Source organism: Salvelinus sp. IW2-2015, linkage group LG18 (assembly GCF_002910315.2).
Source record: "Salvelinus sp. IW2-2015 linkage group LG18, ASM291031v2, whole genome shotgun sequence".
Taxonomy (NCBI): domain Eukaryota; kingdom Metazoa; phylum Chordata; class Actinopteri; order Salmoniformes; family Salmonidae; genus Salvelinus; species Salvelinus sp. IW2-2015.
In genome coordinates, this window is record NC_036858.1 from 36374125 (window position 1) to 36382298 (window position 8174).

Genomic DNA, 8174 nt, shown 5'->3' on the forward strand with positions numbered 1-8174 from the left:
CAAAGCAACCAATGATGTATAATGGCGCCGGAGGGGATGGCTGCCGTTTAACGGGCTCCTAACTATTTACGGGCTCCTGCTATTTTGTTAGTTTTTTCGCATTGTTTGTAACTTATTTTGTACACAGAGTTGCTGCTACCATCTCTTATGACCGAAAATAGCTTCTGGGCATCAGAACAGCGACTACTCACCTCGAACTGGACGAAGAATTTTTCTTTAATGAGTCTGAYGTCAAGGATATACTGATCTCTGGAGACAAGACCCAAATCCCTGTCATTCACGTGAAGACGGAGATACAGGGGTGAAGGTAGGGGTTCCTTGTGAGGATTCTAGGCAAGAGAGTAAATCGCCACCACCATCGGTTCTATTGGGCAACGTGCAATCATTGGAAAACAAACTGGATGATCTACGGTCGAGACTATCCTACCAAAGGGACATTAAAAACTGTAATATCATATATTTCACGAGTCGCGGCTGAACGATGACATGGATAATATAGAGCTGGATGGGGTTTCCATGCATCGGCAGGACAGAGCAGCTACATCTGGTAAGACAAGGGGTGTGTCTATTTGTCAATAAGAGCTGGTGCGCAATGTCTAATATTAAAGCAGTCTTGAGGTATTGCTCGCCTGAGATAGAGTACCTCATGATAAACTGTYGAACACACTATCTACCAAGAGAGTTCTCATCTATATTATTCGTAGCCATCTATTTACCACCACAAACCAATGCTGGCACGAGCTGTATAAGGCCATAAGCAAACAAGAAAATGCTCATCAAGAAGCGGCACTCCTAGTGGCCGGGGACATTAATGCAGGCAAACTTAAATCCGTTTTACCTAATTTCTACCAGCATGTCACATGTGAAACCAGATGGAAAAAAACTCTAGACCACCTTTACTCCACACACAGACATGCATACAAAGCTCCCTCTTCGCCCTCCATTTGGCAAATCTGACCATAATTATATCCCCCTGATTCCTGCTTACAAGCAAAAACTAAAGCAGGAAGTACCAGTGAATCGCTCAATACGGAAGTGGTCAGATGACGCGGATGCTACGCTACAGGACTATTTTGCTAGCACAGACAGGAATATGTTYCGTGGTTCATCCAATGGSATTGAGGGGTATACCACCTCAGTCACCGGCTTCATCAATAAGTGCATCAAAGACGTYGTCCCCACAGTGACCGTACGTACATATCCCAACTAGAAGCCATGGATTACAGGCAACATCCGCACCAAGCTAAAGGCTAGAGCTGCCGCTTTCAAGGAGCGGGACACTAATCCGGACACTTATAAGAAATTCTGCTATGCCCTAAGACGAACCATCAAACAGGCTCAGCGTCAGTGACGCAAGACGAGCTGAATGTCTTTTATGCTCGCTTCGAGGCAAGCAACACTGAAGCATGCAAGAGAGMMCCAGCTGTTCCGGACAATTGTGTGATCACGCTTTCCGTAGCCGATGTGAGCAAGACCTTTAAACATGTCAACATTCACAAGGCCGCGAGGCCAGACGGATTACCAGGCCGTGTACTCAGAGCATGCACGGATCAACTGAAAAGTGTCTTCTCTGACATTTTCAACCTCTCCCTGACYGAGTCTGTAATACCTACATGTTTCAAGCAGACCACCGTTGTCCCTGTGCCCAAGAATGCGAAGGTAACCTGACTAAATGACTACCGCCCTGTAGCACTCAAGTCGCTAGCCATGAAGTGCCTTGAAAGGCTGGTCATGGCTCACATCAAATCAAATTTTATTTGTCACATACAYGTGTTTAGCAGATGTTATTGCRGGTGTAGCGAAATGCTTGTGTTTCTAGCTCCAACATTGCAGTAATATCTAAMAAGTAATATCTAACAATTTCACAACAATACACACAACTCTAAAGTAAAGGAATGGAATTAAGAATATATAAATATTTGGGCGAGCAATGTCAGCACGGCATAGACTAAGATACAGTAGAATAGGATAGAATACAGTATATATAGATGAAGTTGGAAGTTTACATACACTTAGGTTGGAGTCTTTTTCAACCACACTCCACAAATTTCTTGGTAACAAACTATAGTTTTGGCAGTCGGTTAGGACAGTCTACTTGTGCATGACACAAGTATTTTTTCCAAACCAATTGTTAACAGACAGATTATTACACTTATAATTCACTGTATCACAATTCCAGTGGGTCAGAAGTTTAACGTACATGAGTTGACTGGTGCCTTCACCAGCTTGGAAAAATTCCAGAAAATGATGTCATGGCTTTAGAAGCTTCTGATGAGGCTAATTGACATATTTGAGTCAATTGGGAGGTGTACCTGTGGATGTATTTAAGGCTACTTCAAACTCAGTGCCTCTTTGCTTTGACTATCATGGGAAAATCAAAGAATCACCCCAGGAAAAAAAATTGTAGACCTCCACAAGTCTGGTTCATCCTTGGGAGCAATTTCCAAATGCCTGAAGGTACCACGTTCATCTGATCAAACAATAGTACGCAGTATAAACACCATGGGCCACGCAGCTGTCATACCGCTCAGGAAGGAGACGCATTCTGTCTTCCTAGAGATGAAGGTACTTTGGTGCAAAAAGTGCAAATATATCCAGAACAACAGCATAAGGCCTTGTGAGAGGCTGGAGGAAACAGGTACACAGTACCTATATCCACAGTAAAACGAGTCCTATGTCGACATAAACTGAAAGGCCGCTCAGCCAAGGAAGAATCCACTGTCCAAAACCGCCATAAAAAAAGCCAGAATACGGTTTGCAACTGCACATGGGAGCAAAGATTGTACTTTTGGAGAAATGTCCTCTGGTCTGATGAAACAACAATAGAGCTGTTTGGCATAATGACCATCGTTATGTTTGGAGGAAAAGGGGATGCTTGCAAGCCGAAGAACACCATCCAAACCATGAAGCACGGGGCTGGCAGCATCATGTTGTGGGGGTGCTTTGCTGCACGAGGGACTGGTGCACTTCACAAAATAGATGGCATCATATCCATTATGTGGATATATTGAAGCAACATCTCAAGACATCAGTCAGGAAGTTAAAGCTTGGTCGCAAATGGGTCTTCCAAATGGACAATGACCCAAGCATACTTCCAAGTTGTGGCAAAATGGCTTAAGGTAAACAAAGTCAAGGTATTGGAGTGGCCATCACAAAGCCCTGACTCAATCCTATAGAAAATGTTCTGTAGAAAATTTGTGGGCAGAACTGAAAAAGCGTGTGCAAGCAAGGAGGCCTACAAACCTGACTCAGTTACACCAGCTCTGTCAGGAGGAATGGGCCAAAATTCACTCAACTTATTGTGGGAAGCTTGTGGAAGGCTACCAGAAACATTTGACCCAAGTTAAACAATTTAAAGGCATTGCTACCAAATACTAATTGAGTGTATGTAAACTTCTGACCCACTGGGAATGTGATGAAAKAAATAAAAGCTGAAATAAATCATTCTCTCTACTATTATTCTGACACAGGGAGGAGGTGAGGGCCATGGGAGTGTGGTGCCAACATCTCCCTCAATGTGAGCAAGACAAAGGAGCTGATCGTGGACTACAGGAAAAGGAGGGCTGAACAGGCCCCCATTAACATTGACTGGGCTGTAGTGGAGCGGGTCGAGRGTTTCAAGTTCCTTGGTGTCCATATAACCAACAAACTATCATGGTCCAAACACAACAAGTCAGTTGTGAAGAGGGCACGACAACACTTTTTCCCCCTCAGGAGACTGAAAAGATTTGGCATGAGTCCCCAGATCTTCAAAAAGTTCTACAGCTGCTCAATCGAGAGCATCCTGACCTTTACATCACCGCCTGGTATGTCAACTGCTCGGCATCCGACGACAAAGCGCTTACGGAGGGTAGTGCGTACGGCCCAATACATCACTGGGGCCAAGCTTCCTGCTATCCAGGACCTATATACTAGGCGGTGTCAGAGGAAGGCCTCCAGTCACCAAAGTCATAGACTGTTCCCTCTGCTACTGCACGGCAAGCGGTAACAGAGAGCCAAGTCTAGGACCAAAAGGCTCCTTAACAGCTTCTACCCCCAAGCCATAATATTGCTGAACAATTCATCAAATGGCTCAGCGGACTATTTACATTGACCCCCCCCCCTATTATCTATGCATAGTCACTTTACCTCTGCCTACATGTACAAATTACCTCGACTAAACTGTACCCCTGCACATTGACTCGGAACTGGTATATACAGTACCAGTCAAAAGTTTGAAATAGCACATATGGAATAATTTAGTAACCAAAAATGTGTTAAACAAATCAAAATATATTTTAGATTTTAGATTCTTCAAAGTAGCCACCTTTTGCCTTGATGAATGCCAAGATTGTGCAAAGCTGTCATCAAGGCAAAGGGTGGCTACTTTGAAGAATCTAAAATCTAAAATATATTTTGATTTGTTTAACACTTTTTTGGTTACTAAATTATTCCATGTATGTTTTTTCATAGTTTTGATATCTTCACTATTATTCTACAATGTAGAAAATAGTAAAAATAAAGAAAAACAATTGAATGACTGGTMATTTTGAAAGAACAGTGATAAGACATTTGGGTGACAACTAAACCAAAACTYTGTCATTGTTTTACCATTGGAWTTTCATTGTGCTTTTAGATGGTTGGAAGCATAGTGATAACACATTGGAAATTCAACTTACTTTTGTGTGGTTGAAAATACTGCAGGTTGTAAACTCACTGATCAACTAAACCAAATATTACTCAATTTTCCATGTCGAAAATACGTAGTGTGCCCAGTGGGCTACTCCATACAAAGGGGGCCCCAGTGGAGTGTCGGGACTGTGAAGGGGACACATATATTTTGGRCGGGGGCATGCTACTTTACCATATTGTGTCTGAGTTGTTTTAGGGGATTGGARAAATCACRTGACAGTCCTAGTGCTTAATTGCAAACACATTTAAGGAAGTAGAATGCTTGTAAAGAAAAGTTTGTGCAAGAGAGGTCTATGGAAAATAAGACGAAAGAGAGTATCTTCCGTGTACAACGTAAAACACCAAATAATGCATGCAGAGSAGATTATAACGGCTCTTTTCTATAATTATCAAAATCCAGAAAAGAGCCGTTAAATTCTACAACCACTTGAAAGGAAACGATTTCCAAACCTTCCACAACAAAGCCATCACCAACAGAGAGATGAACCTGGAGAATAGTCCCCTAAGCAAGCTGGTCCTGGGGCTCTGTTCACAAACACAAACAGACCCCAAAGAGCCCCAGGACAGCAACACAATTAGACCCAACCAAATCATGAGAAAACAAAATGATAATTACTTGACACATTGGAAAGAATTAACAARAAAACTGAGCAAACAAGAATGAATGCTAATTGCCCTAAACAGAGAGTACACAGTGGCAGAATACCTGACCACAGTAACTCACCCAAWYTTAAGGAAAGCTTTGACTATGTACAGACTCAGCGAGCATAGCCTTGCTATTGAGAAAGGCCGCCGTAGGCAGACCTGGCTCTCAAGAGAAGACAGACTATGTGCACACTGCCCACAAAATGAGGTGGAAACTGAGCTGCACTTCCTAACCTGCCAAGTGTATGACCATATTAGAGACACATATTTCCTTCAGATTACACAGATCCACAAAGAATTCGAAAACAAACCCAATTTTGTTAAACTCCCATATCTACTGGGTGAAATACCACAGTGTGCCATCACAGCAACAAGATTTGTGACCTGTTGCCACAAGAAAAGGGCAACCAGTGAAGAACAAACACCATTGTAAATACAACCCATATTTATGTTAATTTATTTTCCCTTTTGTACTTCAACTATTTGCACATTATTGCAACACTGTATATAGACATAATATGAAATTTGAAATGTATTTCATATTTATGTTAATTTATTTTCCCTTTTGTACTTCAACTATTTGCACATCATTGCAACACTGTATATAGACATAATATGACATTTGAAATGTATTTNATTTATTTTCCCTTTTGTACTTCAACTATTTGCACATTATTGCAACACTGTATATAGACATAATATGAAATTTGAAATGTATTTCATATTTATGTTAATTTATTTTCCCTTTTGTACTTCAACTATTTGCACATCATTGCAACACTGTATATAGACATAATATGACATTTGAAATGTATTTATTATTTTGGAACTTTTGTGAGTGTAATGTTTACTGTTAATTTTTATTGTTTAGTTCACTTTTGTTTATTGACTACTTAACTTGCTTTGGCAATGTTAACATATGTTTCCCATGCTAATAAAGCCCTTGAATTGAATTGAGAGAGAGAGAGAGAGCGAGAGAGAGAGAGAGAGAGAGCGAGGCAGACAGAGGGAGAGAGTGAGAGAGAAATATGTACTGTATCTGTGTCTGTGGCAGAGGTGTTATTCTGACAAGACTTTGTGTGTTGTGCTAACTTCTAGAAATAAGCATTCAGAAAACATCCTAAACAGAAACATCTTATATTTATTTCCCTGTTATAGAGTAACTAACAGAAATCTCTCACTGTCTCCTGACCTATCCACTCTACCGTGTAGCCCACTCACTAATTCATTGGAGAGAAGTGGGAGCATCAATAAACACGGTCTTGAGGAAACCACAAGCACCCCAATCAATCCCTGCAGTTTAAATATAGCACGCATAGCCCTTAGTGAATTAGCAACACACATGCACGCACACTCATGACATGATTTAATCAGCTCAAAATGGGCCTGGCTCGTTTGAAAGCCACTTAGGAGCATTACATATCATTGATTATTAAGAGGCTACAGTTCTCTTCTGGACAGAGGGTACAGGGCTTGGAGAGCTATGTTGGTTTTCACAGGGACATTTACAATGGAAATGAATGAATCCTAAGGGACTAAGAGTACATGTGATAGAGAGGAGGATGGAAGTGTGTGTACTAACGTGGGTAGACATAGACACATACATACGTAACGCATGCGTAGCACATAATGCTAGCACATACAGACAACACGCACGCACGCACGCACGCACACACACACAGTGGGAGCAGGAAGAACAGTGTCCCCATAAGACTCAGTTCATAATTCAGAAGTGTTAATAATGAAGCATTGTTTTCATTTCAAATCATGTAGCTACAGTCCAACACTCCACTACAGCTGAGCCCCTGCAGCTCTAACCATATTGGTTAGAGAGATCATGATGTGTTGTGCAGTCAGCCCATGCCGTGTGTGTGTGTGTGTTGTGTGGGTGTGTGTGTGTGTGGTTGTGGGTGGTGGGTGTGGGTGTTGTTGGTTGTGTGACAGTCAAACTCGGTTTACCGAAAGAGCGCCTACAATGAACAGGGTAATCATTGAATCAATCACACTTTGACAGCACCCCTTTTGACTGAACACACCTTCCAACATATTGACATGCAAAGTGCTCAGAAAAACTATTTTGAACCTGAAATGCCAAACATTAAAATAAATGTCTGCTTCTGGAAACTAGGCGCATGTCACGCGTCACTACTTCGGAGTGACTGGAACATGCGCGAGAATAGTTTGGATTGGTCTGCCATGTAGCTCCGGCTCTGTTATAAACTGCTGGATATATGTAGTTATCCTTCTAAGCGACTTTTTTTGAACGATACACATGACCTTTAATTGCTTCTCACTTTCCTGGAGGGCGAGGAACTTAGTTACAAGCAGTTTACCTAAATATGCGAGAAATGCTACCATCTCGTTGTTTTGAAAACTTTCCCACACAATCTGCCAGTGTTGACCACGCCTTTCATGCAGCATAATTTTACAAGAAAAAACATTTGTCTGCTATAATAAAAATCTTACCCTACTTGTCTGCTTTTCAAGTGCGAAGTTCGGAGAATATCCAAGTCGGGCTTTACCAATCGGGGTGAAGTAGACTAGAGCTATTTTTGAGTAACAACATTCCGGGCATGTCAATGCCTGGCCTTCGGTAAAAAGGCATGAATAAGAAGTAGGCAAGATTCAATTCATTTTTCAAAACAAGCTATCCATTTTTTGACTCAACAAGCCGCAAGCGAGTTTGACAAAAATATATTAGAGGAATATAAAACTCATCCCTTCTACTTCTCTGATTTGTCAAATGCGGCGAAGGTTTTATTCAGTATGGAACTTACGTTACAATGCTTCTGACACTAAAATGAACACTACCACATCGTCTCCAATTTAATCAAAACTTTCACGCAAACAACGGGCTG

General features: G+C 41.5%; 1 protein-coding gene across 1 annotated transcript in view; it reads right to left on the bottom strand.

Moving 5' to 3' along the window:
• The window catches only part of LOC111978730 (sodium/potassium/calcium exchanger 3-like), a 171265-nt gene that overhangs the window by 64685 nt on the left and 98406 nt on the right, over window positions 1-8174 (bottom strand). The window lies entirely within an intron of this gene.